Below are 23277 nucleotides of genomic sequence, written 5' to 3' on the forward strand. Positions count from 1 at the left end.
GTTAAGATAAGGAATCATTTTTCTGTGCCTATTATTGTTACCAGTGGACTTCCTCATGGGTCTCACCTTGCGCCCTTACATTTTACTCTCTAAATTACATTCAAAATATACTTAAGAATTCTGAATTGCTTTGTTTGCTGACGATGCGAAACAATTTATGTAAATTAATTGTCCACTTGATTGTTTAAAACTTCAACAAGATTTTCAACATCTGGAAAAGTACTGTATTCGAAATGGTTTGATACTTAATGTTGAAAAATGTAAAATGATATCGTTTTTAAAAACAAGTAGAAAATATCATTTCAGTATAAAATTTATTAAAAAACATCATTCTAACTCCTGTTTAAGAAGTTAATGAGCTTGTTGCTTTATTCAGTTTATGACCTATCATTTAATGAACATATTGAAAATATTTGTAAGAAACCATTACAAAGATTGGATTGTATTACTAGATATTCAAGGGAATTTTCAAACATAGGTACCTATCGATTGCTGTATGTATCTATGGTACGCCATATACTAGAATACTGTACACCTGTATGTAATACTTTTCATCAGACCTCTATCCTTGAATTAGATTCAGTACAACATAAATTTCTTAGTTTATATTCATTTAGAGCAGGATTCTCATATGAAAATATTGTTTATTCATCCCTACAACATTCTTTAAATCTGCATAGTCTGTCATAACGCCGTGAATTCCTGGATATATTTTCATTTTTAAATTGCTTCATTCCTTGGTGAACTGTCCACAGCTCCTTGGAAAAGTTAACGTACATGTACCAGATAGACACCCGAGGTTTAAGAATACATTGTCTTCAAATTGGCATAGAACTAACTACTCATTCAATGGGCCAATTGAACGAATGTCAAAATCTCTAAACAAAGTGGATAATGATATATTTAACCGCTCATTGTCAAAATTTAGAAATCACTTGCATATTCTCCAGAATTGACTGTTACTTTTCTGTGCTTACTTGTAATATAACCTGTGTATATTTCTGTACATAGTTTTCTACTTTTACTCCACTGAACTCAGTGGCGTGCGGAGAACATTTCATTACCCCAGCTGCAAAAACGTTCTTTTAAATATAAACAATCGTACCCCCACTGCACTCTCTAAAGTCAACATTACCATTTTATAAAGCTGCGTTTTTCGTGGAAATGTGTACCTGGGAAAGATCTTTCAATAATATTTTCAACCACACGCTCGAACATACTTCCAAATTGATATCCACGGCAGTGACACCACCATCATAAATTAATCTATGGCAGATTTTAAACAATGTACTTAATGTTTAGTCCTGTCACGCTTTGTGATAATAGAGTCATGGTTTTCACAAAAATACACTGGGACTAACTATTTGTTTTTTATCTCAAAAGCCTAAACTAATCAGCAAAATGTAACTGGTATTTTACCGTCGTTAAAGTTTTATTGTTTCACTCGCATACTGGGTGTACGTGCATCAACGAAAAACGAGGGAAAATATTTGTCACGACGTATAACGCACGTTATACTGTATTAATGAAGAATGGCACAGAACTCGCGAAACCTTCACCTACAATCCAAGAGAAACACTTAAATCTGTGTTCATGCTGGGCAACCTATGTATTTTTTGCAGCTATCGGAACTCATACTCTACACGTGACATCAATGAAGTGCTTGATAAAAGTGTCTACCCCGCTTGCCTCCAGGCCGACGTAAAGAGTTCCCGGTCAGCTTCTCAGGGAAACATCATAATTTCATTTAATTTAACGTGGGATCCGAGATAGATCATCTACCTGTCGTATTGAATAGTATATCATCAATCACAACCCTGTCGAATGGCCGTCTCCATCCGACACACCTTGACAAAGAGTTAAGACCGCATATACGAAACCTTAATTCAATCTATCTCGTTCTACGATAATCCTAATAAATAATAGACACAATCCTTATTTCTACGTATATATTAAATGTAATAATTTGAAAAAAAGAAAGTATGGGAAGAGAACAATGTGTTCCTGTAGTCTCATTTTCGCTGATGAAATAAATATACACTGTAAATGTTCATTTGTACTACGGTCCGTCGTATTTACATTTCATTTGTATTACAATTATAATTGAAATATTTTCCTCTGAATTAAACTGGTCAGTCATTCCCTAAACCTGACACTTCTCATCATTTTAATCTACTTTCTTCATTCAATCTTTGATCAACTCCTCTGTTAGGAAATTGGAGTTTAACATCGCTAGTAAAATGCCCTACTTAAAGCATAATCTATTTAGATTGACCAAAATTTGAATCCAGACTGATCTCCATCACATAATTCTAAAGTTTCAATTTGAATCTCAACATTTATCATCTTTATTATATGAAATTTTATTATCTGAATCCCTATCATCTCTAATTTTATCATATGGAAACTTATTATACGATATCTGCTTGTTTGGTACCTTATTATGCATTTCGTTGACTTTTGATCAATAAGTTTCTTAAACATAGCCATTATTTGCTGTTATAAAATTACCATTGCCAAATGAAATACATATACACATATCCTTTATACTTTAAATTCATTTGCCGCATTAGCAAACTTTTACAAAGGTCACTAGGAAAGTTTTGCGATACGCAAAAACGGTTGGCTGGACACCCCTGTTATGATGAGAGATGAAAAGAGGGGTGGAAAACAGTCTAGAAGACAGCAAGGCGCGATCTTCACACCAGTTGTTACCAAGCAATGCGATTGAAAGCAAGTTAAGATGTCAGTGTGGTCTAATTGTGAATATCGCGCAATTATCCGCTACAATTTCGCTCGTGGATTAACTGTTGACCAGTGCCTAGAGGAAATGACTCCTGTGCTGGAGAATGACTGTCCACATCGGACAACAATTTTCTGCTGGTACAAAGAGTTCCAGAGGGGAAATTTTCTGATTGAAGACGATCCTCGTTTTGGGCGACCGTCTGAATCAGTGACTGAGGAAAGCATTGAAGCTGTGAGGAAAATGTTTCAGCAACAGAGGCGGTTGACATATCTGCAGGTAGAAGAGACCCTCCACATCCCTGCACCAGCTATTCATTCAATTCTACACGACCATCTCCATGTTAGTGATTCGCACCTTTCCCCCCAGGTTAAACTGCGGAGCTAGCAAGAAATAAAGATGTTATGTGGCCATTGCCTTGTCGGTGTACTGCTGCCTGATGAAACAGGCGCCGCCCGCCTCCTGCTTTGACACACACACTAGGTCAGATGACGATCAGTTGGCCAAGAGACGTGAAAATCCCCAGTTTATAAACCCTCGGGGAAATTTTGAGATCATTGAAGATTAAACTAGCCACACCCTCTCACTTTTATTGGTGAATTTAAAAGTTACACTGAAAATCAAAGAAGAAGACTGTGATTGGTAGAAAATTAATTACAGAAATTAGGGATTGGCTAGATTAAAAACTGGCGGAAATAAAAAAGGAAATATTGCCAACCCAGAAATAAACGAACATCAATTAGAAAAAACCTATGAATACAAAACTTCTTTAAATCAAAGGTTCTTTCACTTCGCACCAGGGTGCATGATCATAGTTATTTGGTAGTGTCATCTATGAGAGAATGTCCAAACTTCTTGATGAATGGAAAACAAAAAAGTAGAAATTCACACAGTTCAGGAAACTTCACAATAACAAAATTACGTCAGATTTTAGTTTGACATCTTCTGAGTAATGCTCTGAGTAGGTATAGGTTTTCATTTCACTGTTTTACCAGTAGAGGACTACTTTAAGGTGCTATATTTAAATGCGCGGCAATGGGGTGCACCTCCTGGTACAGATTCCGCTCCCCCAAAATGTCCTTCCTAGGGGTGACACGGAAGAATTTTGAAAAAGAATATTTACAGTTGAAGAACATTTTCTAAGTTTTCTTTAAGTTGATAGGTAGAAACTAGTTTAAATCCAGCTTCAGAGTGTCCTTGTAGACGTAGAAGATTATATACATGTGAATATTTTTGACGGCAAGTCCTTTCGCCGCTGCCGATATCCCGTCGAGGTCGCGCGGACTCCTCAAGTACCCTCAGATTCACCTCTCCCGCTACTATGAGAGGGGTAGTCGCGGTGATGGTCGCCGCAGATTAGAAGAATATGGGCAGTCCCAAGATGGGTTGGCGGTAGGGCACCGCACTTCAGCCTTTGCCGGGAGATGGACTCGGGCGCCCCGTTCCCAAAGAGTCTTCACGGGAGTGGAGTGGGACCGTACCCCACTTCCGTTGCAGTACGGCAGCGAACGGCTGCGGGGCACTGAAACAGTAAGATCTCGGCGACAGAAAAGTGTTGTTGTTGGAAACTTGGGATTAGAGGGTACGATCTTTATTGGTGATGCTGAGGGGCGGGCGGCGTGGAAGGCCTTTTTATACCAATGGTGTGGATATGGAGGAGACGGGGGTTTGGTAATGACCACAAAGGAATTGACAGCAGGAAAACCGGAGGGGAAGATCGTACATACAGATGATATACAAAATATAATACGATAAACGGGGCAGAAGGCCTCGATAGATTATTTAAAAAAATATATAACCTTCAAACTCCTGCTAAATATTAGCGACTACGAATATCAGAAAAACTAATTATACGGGTTTAATCTGAGAGAGATAGACTCTAAAGATCCTATCTGTGGCTGGATTGCTCACTAATAATGTAACGGGAGTCCGGAAATCCAATATGATGCATGGCCCATGACATCTGGGGGCAGGCTTGCCCGCGGGAACAAAGTTTCTAACCATGACCTGATCTCCTACTTTTAAATTGGTGGGCCTCCGTCCACGATCATATCTTTCCCTAACCTTTCCATGTGACACCTTAAGATTGGCCTTAGCCTTCTTCCGTAGATCTCTAATATTATCGGGATCTATTGTCTCTGGTTAGATATCATTAAGTGACCAAAGGTTAGAGAGCGGCGTGTTAGGCACAAATTTAAACATCAAAGAATCAGGAGTGAACTTATGGGACTAATGAACTGCCGAATTCAAAGCAAAGGCCAAACAATGCAGGGATGTATCCCACCAGGAATGATCTTTATGATGAAATGCAATGAGAGCTGATCTAAGATTACGGTTTACCCGCTCAGCCAGAGATGGTTGAGGATAATACGCCGATGTTGTTACATGTGATATAGACAGATCAAAACAGAATTTACCGGGCGAGTTGGCCGTGCGCGTAGAGGCGCGCGGCTGTGAACTTGCATCCGGGAGATAGGGGGTTCGAATCCCACTGTCGGCAGCCCTGAAGATGGTTTTCCGTGGTTTCCCATTTTCACACCAGGCAAATGCTGGGGCTGTACCTTAATTAAGGCCACGGCCGCTTCCTTCCAACTCCTAGGCCATTCCTATCCCATCGTCGCCATAAGACCTATCTGTGTCGGTGCGACGTAAAGCCCTAGCAAAAAAAACAGAATTTATGGAGGAGGTTGGGTGTAAATGCCTTAGCATTATCAGAAACTATATATTGACACGGACCAGAAGAAGCTAATATGGTATTCAAACAAAAAACAGTGGACTGAGCGGTTGCCAGCTTAGTCGGAAATAACCAGGAAAACCTAGTGAAATCATCTACACACACTAGAATGAATTTGTTGGCGTTCCCCTTTGATTGGGGGAAGGGTGCGACGTAGTCTATATAGAGGCGTTCCATGGGGCGCGAGGCTTGATGAGAAGATAGTAGACCTAGCTTAGTGGACAAGGTGGGCTTACTAAGCAAGCAAGATTTACAAGCTTTTACCATTTCTCGAATTTCGCCGTCCCTACCTTTCCAAATAAACATCTCTCGGATCTTTTCTCGAGTTTTGAAGCTGTCTAAAGGCCCCCTAATGGAGTCTCATAATAGTACTTGAAGATCATAGGTACAAGAACAACTGGAACCACAACTTTCATCTTTTGATCATGCCTTGACGGGCAACATAAAACCCCGTTCCTCAACACACAAGGGACGACATATTCCCCAGAAGAAAGGGTTTCAATGATAGGGGCAAGCACAGGATCTTCACGTTGATATTTTTCAATATCCCTGAACAACATGGGAGCATCAGTTAGAATGGCATTAATGCCCGAAGATATGGGCGTGGGAAAATAAGAACAATCTTCCAGTTCGGAGGTCTCCATACCATTAGCAAACATGCGGCTTAGTCCATCCGCCACAACATTTTCGGATCCTCTGATATGCTTAACATCAAATTGGAAGGCCGAAATCCTGATGGCCCAACGGACTATACGATCAGTACGACGCGGCCTAGCTGAGACCCAACTTAACGCTTGGTTATCTGTTTCCAGTTCGAACTTGACGTGTTCCAGATAGAGGCGGAACTTCTCTAATGCAAATAAGACTGTGAAACCCTCAAGTTCATAGATGGAATACTTGGCTTCTTGAGCCGATAGTGTGCTAGATGCATAGGCGATGGGTCGCCTTCCGAGTTCACTTTCTTGAAGAAGCACAGCAGCCACCGCCGACGACGAGGCGTCGGTCTGAACAATGAATTTCTTCGAGAAATCAGGCATCGCAAGGACCAGTGCATTACAAAGAGCTAATTTCAGATCTTCAAAAACAGCTTGTTGAGACGGCCTCCACTCAAATTTAACGCCTTTCCTACGAAGTAAGTTCAAGGGCGCCGCTCTGTTAGCGAAGTTAGGAATATATTTCTTGAAGAAATTCACCATGCCTATGAATCTGGCAATACCTTTGATGTCCTTAGGAGGTTTGAAATCACGGATGGCGTGTGTTCTAGAATGATCAATAGAAACACCATCGGGCGACACAATATGTCCTAGGAATGATAGAATGATATGGAAGGCTTAGCAAACGCTACCTTAGATAACTTCACTGTTAAGCCTGCCTTCCGAAGGCGATTAAGCCCCTCTTTTAAATGATCTAGATGTTCTTCAAAGGTCTCAGAAAATACGACGACATCATCAAGATAATGGTACAAGTATTCGAATTTGATGTCGGAGAAGACCTATCTAGCAGTCTCGTGAGCACGGCTTCCCCAGTGGGGAACACGAAAGGCATACGGTTGTACTCATACAAGTTCCAGTCCGTAGCAAAAGCTGTTAGATGTTTTGATTCTTCTGCTATAGGGATCTGATTGTACGCCTGATTAAGGTCTAAGTTGGTGAAGAACTTTGCTTTCCGAAACCATGAAAAACAAGAGTGAAGGTCGGGAAGAGGCACAGATTGTAACACAACCTTCCTACTTTAATGCTCTGTAGTCAATAACAGGCCTGAAGCCGCCTTGTGGTTTCAGTACCAGAAAAATGGGCGATGAATACGCCGACTTAGAAGGCCGAACCCATCTTTTAACATTTGAACGATGATTTCCTTGAGAGCCTTCATTTCAGGAGATAACCTATAAGGTGTAAATCTAACCGGGATCGAATCCGTAACCTCAATCTTGTGTTCAATAAGGTCAGTAACACCAAGAGTATCGGAAAATACATCCGGAAATGACTGACACAACTTACGAATACTATCTGCCTGCTCCTCAGGTAGATGTCTAAGGTCAAACGACATCTCATCCTGGGTAGGCCAAACAGATGAACATGATGTAGAATTCACTTAAGCAAGGGAATGTTACAGTTACTAGCAAATTTGAAAGTGCACGTCTTGCTCTGAATGTCGAGCACTAGACCAGTAGAAGACATGATTTCTGCTCCTAATATTATGGGGCAAGACAAGCGCTTAGCCACAAACAATTTAACTTTCCAGGTGAATTTAGAGATCCGAATTTTGGCAAAGATAAACCCTAAAATTTCTAATGGAGAAGATTCAGCTGAAACGCATTGAACCGAAGACGAACAATAATCAGAAAAGTTACAAATACATTAATTTAGAATACCAGTCAGCCGAAATAATAGAACAAACACTCCCAGAGTCTAATAGAGCGGTAACGGACTCACTATTCAATTCCACTTTCAGAAAATGTACAAGAGCGTGGGTCTCCGCTGCAATCCTAAGGCATTATTTAGGGCATTCAAATGCGGGGTTAGAAGAACCTCTACCCTGTTCCGAGCTTTCGGTGGTTTTAACCGGGGCTGAGCCTTGGGAAGATGAATTTGCCGACTCAGCCGATGCCGCTAGTCACTTTCGATTATTCGAGATGGTGGAGGTTGCACCAGAAGTTGAACGGAAGGCGATGCTATTGGCATTAGGGAAATTGACGAGGTTATTAAAGGAGCCACACTTGAAACATAATTGTGATGAACCTGCTCCATTTTTCTCCCACTGGATTCAATCAAAAGGCACTTGTTGCGCAGATGATCTGTCGACCCACAATCATAGCATTTTCGGGTGGTGATAGTTCGGCGAGGTTGAGGCCGAAAGTTGCTCGAAGACGGAGGGGGCGACTCGTAAGGTGACGGCATACCTAACTCCTTCGGCTGAGACCGCCATAGCGTCTAATTCAGGAAACGTTTGAGGACGCGACGCAAAACACAAGCACGACATGTAGGACGGGGAAATCCCTTCAACAATTGTCTGCACGATTTCTTCAGGAAAATGAAGAGCGAATACCCTGGTGTATGACGTATTGTCCTGGATGAAGTCAGCGAGATATTCATCCATTCGCTGTACTCTATAAGAGTACTTCTGAATTAGAGAGGATATTGCCCTAGCCGGAATGAAATTCGCCAGAAGGTGTGCATGGAAGTCTTCTATAGAAAATTGCTCAGCTATGGCTCTGACTATTTTGTCCGAGAGGACACCTATGGAGTAAGGGTAAATAATTTGAAGAATTTGAGAAGGAGAAAGAGAAAACACTAGAGCGTGATCTTGAAAATAAACTAAGAACCCTAAAAATGAAATGTCATCGTTAGTGGAATTAATAGAATACTTAGAGATTCCCCTAAGCAACATAGCCAAATGGTGAGGCAAACTACTGAGCCCAGGTGACATAGTAGGTAACGGCCTAGGGGGTAAAGAAGCTTCAGAGACAGCATTTAAAAAGAATGGTGGGATGGATGTACGACGATCAGACTCATATTTTAATGGGGCAGAATTTTCTTGCGCTGCTAAAGATTTTCTGCTTTCCTACCCCTTGGAAGGATCTTCCTCACTTACGATATTTACCACAGGGTGTTGGTCGGCTGCCCCAATCAACAATTGAAGAACTTTATTTGACATTTCAGAAAGGTGTTCCACTAGATTACTAGCTTCCCTAGAATGGTCTTCTTTTAGTTTAAGAGACAATAGGTTCCCGACTCTATTGTAAAAGTGAAACAATCTAGCCTGTACTCTTTTAAGTCGGTTAGGAGATGGATCACTCACTTCAAAAAATTAATTACAGACGCTAGCTCGGTGGTGTTGTCAGTGATATCATTCTCTCTCCCAAATTTGGGGTACTAATAGGCAATTCTAGGGACTCCTTCAGTTTGGTTGTATCTGCCGCAACCGTGTTTCCAGATTGAACATTTCTAGTAAGCAATTCGTAAATCAATTCCTCCTTGCGCAAGTAGCCGGGATGGAGGACTTCGCGAAGACCGGACATGATGAAAGAAATTTACTAATTTTGGAAAAGGGAAAAAAATCCAGCGAGTGAAAAAAATTAGAGTTCGAAGCGGATTCTATGTTTAGCCGTCAAAAGGGGCTTAATTGAGACCCATTCAACCACGTTCTGCTAACACTTGATACGGAGTTACCCGTGGAGCAGAAAGAGGTTAAAGAAGGTTCCGGGGGGGAATGGTTCTAACTACAATATTAAAGTTAATTTAAAACAATAACAAAGGGTATATTTATTTAAAATTTCGAAAATCAACAAATAACAACGTAAGAGGTACGATTAGCAATTTAGAAACAAGTCAAGGAAAATACAACATAGTGAATTCCACAAGTCCTGGGCTTCTTGAGCTCTCAGCTCAAATTTACAAAGAGCACAAATTCATTCAAGGGCAGAAATCCCACCTAATTCATGCAGCACTTGCTCCCAAAACAGAACATCTAGCCTTCAAGAGGCATTCGTTAATTTTGAAAAAAGAGTTAACAGCCTCTCAGTTTTCCAGGCCTATTCAAGGCAACATCAACTTACAGTTCCTGACCTCTCAAGGCACAACTTAAAATAGGAAACTGATTAACAGGGGTCTTTAATACCCAACCTAGTGGGCCTTCATGGAACAAGAATAATGGCTAAATAAATGGCCCAAACACAAAATGAATGGAGGCGAATACTTGCACTCCTAGATATGAACACTTAAAACCTAAAGGGCAACAGGCTGGTGAAACAGGGGCTATCCCCAAACTATGGAGGTGACTCTTATAACGTTGTCACCTCAAACCAATATGGAGGGGAGCTCGAGAGGGTACATCACTCTCTATCCCCGATTTATAGTAAAGATTTTATGAAGTTTTTACATTAGCCGGCAGAAAGTTATATTTTTAGGAAAACTAGGTTACATAGTTAATTATTCTGACCTTTCTCTCAGGTTAAACTGCGGAGCTAGCCAGAAATAAAGATGTTATGTGGCCATTAACTTGTCGGTGTTCTGCTGCCTGATGAAAGAGGCGCCGCCCACCTCCTGCTTTGTCACACAGGCTCTCAGTTTTCCAAGCCTATTCAAGGCAACATCAACTTACAATTCCTGACCTCTCAAGGCACAACTTACAATAGGAAACTGATTAACAGGGGTATTTAATACCCAACCTAGTGGGCCTTCATGGAACAAGAATAATGGCTAAATAAATGGCCCAAGAGACGTGAAAATCTGCAGTTTATAAATCCTCGGGGAAGGTTCGAGATCATTGAAGATTAAACTAGCCAAACCCTCTCACTTTTATTGGTTAATAAAAGTTACACTGAAAATCGAAGAAAAAGAAGAAGAAGACTGTGATTGGTAGAAAATTAATTACAGAAATTAGAGATTGGCTAGATTCAAAACTGGTGGAAATAAAAAAGGAATGAAGCAGATTATGGCACAATTGGAGTTTGAAATCCTTGGGACTAGTGTGAGGTGTCCGCTAGTGTTAGCTGCGTGAAGTAAACTCATTCATCTACGGATTGCCTGAACTCTCCCTTATTCAAGATCACAGTTACTCCTTAATGAGTTCATCATTGATGTTTTACATTGTATAAGTTTTTAATTTTATGCTAGCGTGTGAATGTGGACTAGTTCAACTTGTATTTCCTTCAGGCATTGTGATTCCCTCTCCTACAGAATTTGCAATTACCGGTGATCACGTCATATCATCCTTGGTTACGTCGTCATGCGCCTTTTGACTGGTTCTATTTGACTCGTACTGTTCAATTAACTCTAATTCAACTTTTGTTTTCGCACAATTGTAAGAACTCCAACGTCAATAATTAATCCACGCTTCACACATTGACGTGTATTTTAATTGTCTACAATGTCTAATTTTCTTTTTTACCTTAACAACCCCATGATTGTTTTTAACTCCAAAGACTGCCATCGTTCGATGTATTTCACCATAAATTCTTGATGTTGATCTGTACATACTGTTACTAATTAAGTCTAATGTTATCATATTACTTTTTATTACTCATTGTTATTCTTTTAACAATTTTAATCACTTAAGTTCAGGGCCCTGACTTTAGTCTTTGTACTAACGGCTGATGATGTTCGCAATGCCGAACGAAACATGTTCCGTTATTTAAGCCATTTTTAAGACACCTCATAATTATTTTATAATTCAATGAGTGTATTATATTGTATTGAGCAGGTGGTTGTTAATAAAATAATTTTATAATTTTAATAATCTCATTTTTGTCGGTGGCTGTGCGGAATATAAATATACATGAAAAAATATTAAAAATCAAATCAAATCAAAATCTCTTTATTTGCAAATGAGGTGTCTACCTCGGTGGCAAATGGTACACTAAAATACATTATTGTCAAGCACTAAATATTAAATTAACAAGAGAAGAAAATTTTTCCTATAATACAATATTATACAATTTTATAAATATTATAATAAATACAGTATATATTAAAGTAAAACTAATAACAGAAGCTCTCTTGGTTTGCCCCTGTGATAAAGTCTAATGTTGATGGCATAAATTGTCAGTGTCAGTGGAAATAACCTCGATTACTATTAGTTGGCCACTGATTTATCTTAATATTTCGCTGGTCAGGTGTAGTCTATTTGTAGACGAATAATGCTACCCACCTGGGATATACAAAAATACATCGAGTACCTTTCAGGTAGAGACCACCTGAGGACACTGCGACTGCGAGGGACAGAAACGCAAATACATACACAAGCTTGGCGACAGGAAGCCAGGGACGAGGGGAGAAGCGAGGGCTAACGCATTCCCGGCCATATTCCTAGGGAAACTCATCTCTTGTGCTCCCATGTATACAGTAAATGAGCATCCCCTAGAAGATAAGGTTTCCCGCAACACGTGCAGGTGGAAGGATACGATATGCAACATGGCCTTGCTTTGCCGAGTAATGTTCTATTTCGTTATCCTTATACAGCAACAGGGCGTGGCTTACTATGTCTCTTGGCCTGCGATGTAATATATCCATCCAGTGGCCACATTAGTTATAATGATGTAATATATGCATCATATTTTGTCTGGCGATTATATTATAGTTTTGTGAAGTTCATCTAAACATGGAGGTTCTGTCAGCCAATTTTCATTACAAGTTACTCACGAGATGTCTTAAACAGCGGCCAAAATTCAGCAAAGTGATTGGTCTATAATCTTCTACAAAGTTAGGATTAGGTTTATTCTGTACCGTTGTAATCAATCCCTCTTTTAGGCGACTTATATTTTGACTTGAACATAACACATCATTTAAAGCTATCGTAAGGTCTTCTTTTTTGATAACTGGCCAAAATGTCAGGTAGAATTCCCTTCCACGGCCATCTGGTCCCGGGGGGTTATCTTAGGCAGACTTCTCTTTATGGCGTTATAAATGTCATTCTCCTGCAATTCTTAGATTAGGTAAACTTATTGCACATGGGCCAGTCTTCCTCTGACAGAATGAAGAATGGCACTGTTGCTGTAAATAAGGTCATGATTCGTTTGCTCGTACGGCTGTGTAAAGAAATACTCACTTATGTTCTTTATGATATCTACATTACCGGAAGACTCCCCACTTCATCACTGGCTGAACAGTCTCATTGGAAGGAATTACACGAGTGTCGTTAAATTGCGTTAGAGGTGGTGGTGATGAATATTGTTTAAGAGTAAGTAAAACTAGGCAACCATCAACTATATAACACTAATCAGAAAGAATAAATGGAAGGAATCCGGCACTTCGAACTATGAATATATCAGCCAAAGAAATACAAAGACCACGAAGGGCGTGAAAATAAAAGGGATAGGTCTTGAATGCTCTAATACGGTCGGGGTCGGAAAAGAATAAGAGTTGACCAAGGGGAGTCGGATAGGATAGATGAAAATGAGGATCATGGCACAAGTAAATGGAAGTAATACAAGGACTCAGCTGAAGGCCCAATGGTCGCCAACACTGGCTTCCAAGTTAAGAGACGATCGGGCCCCTTTTAGTCGTCTCTTAGGAGATGTGTTTAGGAGCCTGTATCTGACCTATCAAAATTTTGCTCGCTAGTGCTAATATCATCGGTATCTAATTCCACATTTTCCTTGAGAGGATTGCTAGTGTTGGAGTTACTAGAATTATAACCTCTTCGCCAACAAACTGATTACGTTAAATTCTATATTTCCTAGGTCAGAATTTATAATTCTGTTTCCTGTTCTAAGTTCAGTGACATTTGCTTTGAAGTGGGATGACTGTTCTTCAACTTGAATGTGATCTATAGATTGCTCCATTCCTACAGTTTAATATACATCTGGTTGTAGAACTATTCCTGGTCTGTTTACATTGACTGATTTTCCTTGATCATGTGTTACAAAGTTTTTTGGTAGTGGATGTGTCTCCGCTTGCGTTGTGATAACCTGCACTGTTAGATGTGACTCAACGTCTCTAACCTGTTGTGAATCCGGCTTGTCAGTCCTGCATATGTTTACATCTGTAGCTCTTGCAATTCATGGGGTGGTACCGTTCCCTGCAACTACTTCACTCATCAGCCGAGGTCCCGTTTCACTAGTCGAATTTGTACCTCACCTTGCCGGGCAGTCTTGTTGAAGATGGTCATTACACTACAATAATAACATGTTTTTGACTGTCCTTCATAAATGATCTAAGCTCTATACCCATCAATTGTCACTGTTGTCTGGATAACACATTGAAATTCAATATGCATATCTCCAATTCCACTATAACTCCACCATTGTCCGGTCCCAAGTCCGGAATGGGAAAGGAGGAGTGTTGGCTGGCTTGGAAACCAGCTGTAAAAAAACTAATACCGAGTGTCTAGTGGCGGTAAATAACTCGACCCCCACAGGGCCCAACGACTTAGGGTGGATGAGCCTTTTTGGGTGGGGTGATGGCCCCTCAGTGTAGGAAATGACACTGGAACCCATCATCTGTGTTTTCGCCCAACGGAAAAACGGACGGAGGAACCTCCTTTTAGTGGTTCTCAGCGCTCGTGGATACGGATGAGGTCATGTCAGATGGCCTGGCTGTGAAGGCGCAACTCAATGGTATTTTGAGTCTGCGGTAGTCCGTTGCAGTCTTGGTACTAGAACCTGCACGTCGAATTGCATTTCTGCCACAGGGAATAGTTCCGATATCATAGAATATGGGTCACTTCCTTGCAAGCTGCGATCCACCTTAAACAAAATCCCGCTTTTGGCACTTTTTCTTGCTATCACGCCCTTCAACTGAAGTCCAACGGCGATGGGATAAGGATGGTGGAGGTAGGTTTTCGGGTGAAACGAGAAGCCTCTAGTTCGGACCTGCACGTTGGAAGTAGATGTGTGATACTCGTCTTTCTGAGACCCCATGACTCCTCAGGAATTCGGTCCTGCATCTGTGATTGGGCAGGCCTATTTAGGATCACTGCTGTCCACCCTGAATGGAGAAGACCCTAGAAAATATGGGCTATACATCGGTAGTCACACTCTCAGCCGACTGGGAGGCCGCATCCAGCGGGTCAACCCTCATGCGGTCGAAAAACGAAGATTACCAGAACTTTGATTATAGGAACCTGAAATGTTCGAACCCTACCCGATTTGAAATACAATAACAGACCTGAGAGAAGAATAGCGCTTGCCACCCATGAACTTGGACGAAATGAACATTGATATCGCTGCCTTAAGTGAAACCAGACTGTCCAGCGAAGGTAAACTTACAGAGTTCAGCTCAACAACCTTCTGGTAGGAAAAATATGAGGAACACCACATTCATGGTGTTGAATCTGCTGTGAAGACCACATTGGTGAATAATTATCAGCTAACTCCAACCGCTGTCAGCTAAATAATTATGACTCTCCGAATCCCAAAATCTCGAGCCAAATATGACACTCATTTCCGCATATGCTCCCACCTTGGATGCTGACGTAGAAGCTAAAGACCAATTCTACAACCTGCTGAGCACTACATCACCAAAGGACCACCAAGAGACAAGCCCTTACTACTTGGCGATTTCAACGCCAGAGTTGGTAAACATCACCAATTATGGGGTAATGTGATAGGAAAACATGGACTTTGCAACTGTAATGCCAAAGGTCTGCTGCTCCTTGGTTTATGTGCTGAACATGAGCTCTTTATTACTAATACTCAGTTCCGCGTGCCTAATCGCTACAAGACCACTTGGATGCATCCTCGCTCAAACCACTGGCACATCCTTGACTATATCACCACCAAGCAATGTGATAAGAAACATGTCCTTGTTACAAGGACCACAAGAAATGTCGATGACTGCTGTACAGATAATAAACTCCTTTTTTGCCGCTTTAGAATCTCAGTCTGTTGCAAACCAAAAAGATCCATCCACAACCTGCCCAGAAAAAAATTTGATACTTCCAAACTTCAAATTGAATCCATTGCTACAGATTACAGAAATGCAATCTCAAACACACTGGCTGGTCATCCAGTCAGCAGTGATAGTACAAATCAGGAGTGGGGCACACTTCAGAAGGTCATCACTGATTCAGCAGAGGAAACAATTGGTTTCGTGAGGAAAAAAGACAAGACTGGTTTGATGAATTAAGTGCCTGATCAATGCCAAACGGGAGGCCCATCTATCCTATCTTCAAGATCCATCTTCCAAGGTGAAGGAATCACATTTTTAGGAACTTAAAGGAAAATGTCAAGCAAAAATTGGGGAAATCAAGAATGACTGGTGGCAACAAAAAGCTGAAGGACTGCAAGGGCTATCTGATGTCCGAACCTGTAAAACTTATATGCTGGCATAAAGGAGATATATGGTCTTATTCGATCTTCATCGAGGTCACTGAAGACTGCTGACAACTCCATAATTTTAACTGATAATGGAGAAATTTTAGGGCATCGGAAGGAATATTTCTCTGTGCTTCTAAATTGAGCCTTCATTGTCGCTGAGGACTTCCTTCGTAATGTCCCTCAGCATCCCCAACAATCATGGATGGCAGTTCCACCTATATACAGAGATTTCACAAAAGCACTCAATGAACTAAAACCAAGAAAGGCTCCTGGTCCTGATAACATCCCTCTGGAACTGATACAAAATGGAGATATACCCGTGAAGACTAGACTTTTCACACTCATCCTCTTGATTTGGGAAACTTGAGAATTGCCTGACGTCTTGAAGGATGCTATCATCATCACTATCTTCAAGAAAGGCGATCGTAGTGTATGTGGGAACTGGTGTCCTGTCAAACACTCCCAGTGTCAATCGCCCCCAGTTTAAGTTGCTCCCAGCGTAAAATGTGTGGCAATCGCTCCCAGTCCGGTCCAGCTGTTCATCTTGGAAATCGCCCCCAGGAGGAGCCGTTCTCATTAAAGAGCATTCCTGAGGGTTTTCCCACCACCTCTCGTTTCTATTTAAATCCAGCAGTTTCTGCAGCCCAGCTACGGTGGTGGTGGTGGTGGTGGTGGTGGTGGTGGTGATTACTGTTTTAAGAGGAAGTACAACTAGGCTCTAATCAGGGAGAAAAATAAAGACACGGGCCACGTAGGGCGTGAAAATGAGAGACTTTATAGTCCTCGCAACCTAATAGCGTGCGGGTCAGAAAAGAGCAAGAGTTGACCAAGGGAGGTCAGATAGGTTAGATGAAAGTGAGGAGCCTGGTACAAGTAAATGCCAGGACTCAGTTAAAGGCCCTGTGGTCGCCATACCACGCTCCCAAGTTCATACTCCCCTGGGGCCCCTTTAGTTGCCTCTTACGACAGGCAGGGAATAACGCGGGTGTTTTTCTGCCGCCCCATCTACAGGGAGAGGCCAGCTACGTACGGACGAAATGTTACACTGACTGTGCGTGACCATCAGTTGTGTTTAGGACGACTAACTACTCCCATCACACTTTATCCACAATATCTTTTGTATACATGCGTGTTTAAAATCAGCTATTGGCTTCGTCAGTTACTTTGTGCTAAAATTAAGCTCCGTCAATTGTAAGCATGGACATTTACTGTATTTACATTTCTCCCTGGTTCTATTTACATATTTACTTTCGCCAACCAACGATGAACCTTCTAGATTTCATAGCAAATCTTCAAAGTTTTTGGAGATGGGAAATTGTTTTCAAACAAGCGACAATATCACCACTTTCTTCATATTTAAACTCTTCTTTCTAGTCTGTCATCTAGAGCGATGTAAGTGGTCTTTCTTCGTTTACCTTCCGTACTGAGCTTGGCCCTTATCAGCGCACATGCAAAGATTTCTGCTTCTTTCTTTAAACATTTGATGAGGTCTTTGATTCGAGGATTTGGTCTTCCAAGTTCGGCGTTAATTTTGTTGTGCCATCCCTCGACGGAGTTGGTGGTTCAATGACGCCTGCCGTAACAACTCCAAATCTCGACTGGAACTTCTTCATTCTCTATCCATCTTTCTATGAAATAGTCCAAAAATGCAGAAAGTTTTTCATTGTCAGGTACTCTGGAATGTATTTCCAACCAGTCTTCGGAAACCTCCTCAGGTCGAAGAAACGCTAAAGAAGCACACATACGGATGATCATTCACACTTCTTCGTTCTTCATATACTTGCAAGTTCCAAATCTTGAACTTTTCCCAGATTAACTTTTTATGTGGAAGTAGTATCCTCTTACCTCTACTACTAGAAATACAACTTCAATGGCCGAAACTGCTACGATTATAAATCGACCGTAACTCTCGCTGGATTCCACTCTGATATGGCCTCAGTAAGAGGGCGAAAAAGCCGAATGTATATTTATTTTGTTTGGAAAAAGAGCAAATACAATTGGATACATACTTTTTGTTTAATTTTTTGAGCTTCCAATGTCTACATGAATGGTATAAATTGGCGAAAATTGTTTACTGCAACTCTTAAAAGTTCCATAAAAAAATCTTGCTTACTTCTCAAATATTATTTTCCTAAAGTTTCACTACAGTGTTGCCTTCTTTGAAAAGAAAACTACTCCCGTCTGTCGTAGTAAGCAATTCCATTTCCACGATGACTTCTTCAGTCGATTCCGGTTCTCGTTGATTATCTTGCGATTTGGCCTGTGACGACATAATGCCCTGTTCGTAACTTGCCGTGCTGGTATTTCGGTTACGAAATCACAACCTTTGTTGTGTAGATGAGCCATTTGTTCACAGTGTATTTTACAAACTGGCGTGGCCTTCTCGCGTGCTCTCTTCTTCGCCTGATTGAGAGCTTTTAATACTTCTAAGCGAGCTTCATCAGGAAGTTCATATTGATGCTCGCTTGAATACAGCACTTCACCACGTTGGCTCTTGATTGATCCTCAGCAACGTGCCGATCTCTCCTTTGTACAGCACCAAATTACAGTTTTATCTTCTTTTGTCCTTTTAACATTGTTCGAGTAACCTCGGTAGTGGGCGCACGGTTTTACGTGAATGTTCGTTGAAACTTCCATATCAAGCACAACTAGAATGCACTAAATAAATATGACCAGAACACTATGGCACTGCGAGCGAAAATGAGAGGAAATAAGGCTAGCAGGCAAGTGCAATTTTTGGAGTGAAAGGGATAGTCCTGTGGAATTTTCTGGGAGGAAGCCGGATAGCGAGTGAGTCACGCTCAGTTGTAAACAGCTAATGGACCGGGGGCGATTGTCACACATTTTAAACTGGGAGCGATTGTCACTGGGAGCGAATGGCATATATTCGTGGGAATTACTGTGGTATACCGGTTTTGTCAATTGCAGGTAGAATTCTCGCAAGAATTCTATTAAACTGGCTCCAAGTTATCTCAGAGAGGATTTTTCCTGAGTCTCAATATGGAGGTTTCCGAACTTCCAGAGAGAAATATAACCTTCTGTGCTGGACACCCCCATGAAAAGTGCAGAGAGCAAAAGGAGCCTCTGTATTTAGTTTTCTATGATCTGGAAAAAGCCTTTGATGCAGTACCAAGATCTGCTCTGCGGGAAATATTGAGACATTTTGGATGTCCTGAACTTTATGTGGAATTCGTTCGAAGCTCTTCACGATGACATGTCTGAACATGTTCTTCATGGTAACTCAGTATCAGATTCGTTCCCAATCAGTTATGGATTGAAACAAAGCTGTATGCTTGCTCCTACACTCTTTGCACTGTACATGGCTGCAATGCTACATGAATCACCTGCGAACAACTTAGGCGTGTAGATTAAATTTCGTTTCCTAGGAGGCCTTTTCAATCTGGCGAGATTTCGCCCACAAAGACATATTCTGGTTACCCAGATGGCAGACCTGGCGTATGCTGATGACACCGCATCTCCTGCTCTAACACCCACAGAACTACAACAGTCAGTCAATTGCTTTCAAACCGCATATGATCGCTTTTGTCTTTCCATTAGTGCAAAAAAAAAAGGTACTTGGACAACCTACCCCAGGATTAACTTTTCTTGAGTTCAGTATCTCAGTCTTAGACACACCACTGGAGAAGATTGATCACTTTTCATATCTTGGAAACATCTTCTAAACGTGCACGTGTGAAGAAGGTGTTGATAAAAGAATTCGGATGGTAAATGCACAGAGTCTTCATGAATAATGGCCTAAAACTCCATACCGGTACCAAACTCATGATGTACAAAGCTGTTGTCATTTTCACGTTCACGTTACTGTATGGCTGTAAAATTTGGACACTCGATACCCGTGATATCAAGAACCTTGAGCGCTTCCACCAACAAACAATGAGATAAATTTGAATATTAAATGGGACGATTATATGACCAACTGCAGTTCTCGACAAAGCGCAGTTAAATAGCATTGAGGCAACAATCAACTTTCATCAAGTGAGATGGTTAGGCCATGTTAACCGCATGAGTGATACTAGGCTTCCCCGCCAAATTCTTTATGGTGAACTTTGCACCGGCAGTAGACCTCGTGGAGCCCCTCTTATGCGTTTTAAGGACCAGCTGGAACACGTCATGAAGACAGCTGGTATAAATATACAGACATGGGAAGAACCTGCTGTGGACCGTTCACCGTGACGGAACACTACATCCACCGCTGTCAACTTGTTTGAAGGAGAACAGCGCAGACATCAAGAGGCCAAGCGACAAACAAGAAGCTCCGTCAATTACAATCCAGACCTTCTGCATCCATTCAGTGAGATTTGTATGGACGTATGTTTTATGCAAATAAAGGTCTATTTAATCATCGCAGACACATTCAAAAACTTTATGCAGGAAGAAGTTATATATACTCGGATCGAGTTACAGATGACGAATTCCACTATGTATATTAAATGTGTATGTAGAAGACCAATTTTCATTATGAATTTCCTTAACTTTCTCATATTTACTAAAATACATTGCCATGATCATTTCAATAGGAAGATTATTTATAAGTAAGAGTTTCGTGTTCACATCAGCACATGTTATAATTACTTCTGAAAGAGAACCATTGAATTTCTTTACCTGAGATTTTTCTGCTGTTGAAGTAAAAATTCATTTCATCAGGAATTTTCTGCTTAATTTTTTGTAAACTGCTTTTTTCCAAATTAACCAATTTTATTGCTTCCACTTGATCCACACTTGATTTTAAGATTGTCAATCCATTCAAGAGTCTCTACTGGTCCAGGTTTGTTTACTTTATCAGAGAAAGCACATTTTGTTGTGTTTTTGCTAATGTTGAAGTTCGTTATTTTCTTTTTGTACTAACACCACTCAAAAAACTACACACCAGGGCAGTGCAGTCGATGTTTACGCCTGCACGTCTCACAGCGAACTGATGTTATCACTTCCTCTTCACTGTGGAAATACTTGCCAGTGAGGAACCTTTTCAGATGAAGACAGAGATCTAATCACTAGTGCTAGGTCATGGCTACTGGAGAGGGAGGATCAAATTGCTGCCAGCCAAGCAATACAACGCGAGCTTGTGTTTGAGTTCCATAGTGAGGTCTTATATTGTCATGAAGCAACTCACTTGGGCTGATAGAAGGCCGCAGAGTTTATTCTGGACTGTGCGCAAACATTTATCAGGGTCACATAATACAAAGTTGTATTGATTATTGTCCCTGACAGCACTATCAGAACACCACGTCTACACTATACAAAGTCTTTCTCCTTAAAAAATGTGACAGTACCTTGTTAAATGCACTATTGTCTAATGTTCGAATAGGTAGTGGAAGCTTAGTGTACATCTTAAGCTGTTGATAACAGTGGCTGCTTGTGATTTTACTAAGCCTGGAGTGAGAAGTATACAGGTCATTCTTGTATATTGTGTCGTGCATGTGAACTGTAGATCTTTCTTTAAATTCGGAAAGATTATCTTTCACATGCATAATATTTGTAGGAATATATGAACAAGGAAACTGTCATAATTTTCAGGCTCACAAAGGAAGTTTTACAGGAGTCTCCGAATTCTAAGACAGCAATTAGACGGACTGCCTTTTTCTGCCAAATAAATACATTACTTGATGTTGGACAATTGACCCATAACCTGACCCCATACAGTATATGAGGGTGAAAGAAGGATACAAGTAGCATATACCGACCGATGCAGGTTTTCAGTTTCCGCAACAGATACCACGCCCTGGCTAATCTCTTACAGAGTTCTGATGTTTGTATTTCCCAGGTAAGTCTTGTATCTATATGTAGGCCTAATAATTTAACAGAATTACGGCAGCCATTATTTACAGTGTGATCCAAGGTAAATAGGATATTTTCTGTTTCAGTAATATTAATAGTTAATTTATTGTGATGAAACCAGTTTTCAGCAATTTTAACAGATGTGTTGACTTGGTAGTGAAGTGTTATGATATAAACATTACTATTTAGGAAAGTTGTATCATCAGCATATAGAACTGATGTACGGGGAATATTACATGCTAGGTCAATGATATAGACCAAAATCAGGAAAGGCTCCAAAACTGACCCTTGTGGAACTCCTGCTTTAATCGTTTCCATATCAGATTTCATATCACTTATTACCACCATCTGTTTCCTTTGTTGAAGATAGGATGCCACTGACTTCAGTTCATGACCCCTTACTCCATTATAACTAAGCTTATGAATTAAGATTTCATGTGAGCCACAATCAAAAGCTTTTGGCAGGTCAATTACTGTAGCACCTGCGACTGTTTTACTCTCAAAATTATTTAATATGTCTTTGATGACACATTCAACTGCTTTTATCGTTGAATGATCCTTTCTAAATCCAAAGTGTTTGTTGTAAAGCAAATTATTTTTGAAAAAGTACTCATCGAGTTGTATAAATATACAGGATTCAATAATTTTGCTGAGAATGGGTACAAATGTTATAGGGCGCTAATTTGATGGGCACATTCTTTCCACCATTTTAAAGATAGGTACCGGTATCACATTAGACATCTTTAAACACTCAGGAAAAACACCTTGTCTAAGCATTAAATTTATGTAAAAAGTCAATGGCATTAATACCATGTCAATAACGGCTTTGATTGTATTGTTGGAGAGCCCATAAATGTCTTGGGTACTAGATGAATTCAAATTTGTAACAATACTTCTGACTGCAGATTTATTTCCAACCACCTAAAAACATTATTCAATACATTTGAGGGAAGATCAAAGATATGCAACCAGTTTAAGAAATCACGTTTACTTGCATCCCCATCTGAGGAAATGCTATTAGCCTGATCACATCTGCTCTCATGAGCATTGATAAAGCACCTATTACACTGATCGGGTTCTAGAAGAATTACATCTTTGTTATTTAGTTTGACTAGCACTTCTTACGATAGACCATGCAGCTTTGCATTTATTGTTGGCACTTTGGATATACCTGTCATTTGCTGCAAGTTTAGCCTCATGTATATGTTTTTATATACACTGAAGAAAATGGAAATTGCAACACCTAGA

The sequence above is a fragment of the Anabrus simplex genome, chromosome 1 (genome assembly GCF_040414725.1).
Source record: "Anabrus simplex isolate iqAnaSimp1 chromosome 1, ASM4041472v1, whole genome shotgun sequence".
NCBI classification, from domain to species: domain Eukaryota; kingdom Metazoa; phylum Arthropoda; class Insecta; order Orthoptera; family Tettigoniidae; genus Anabrus; species Anabrus simplex.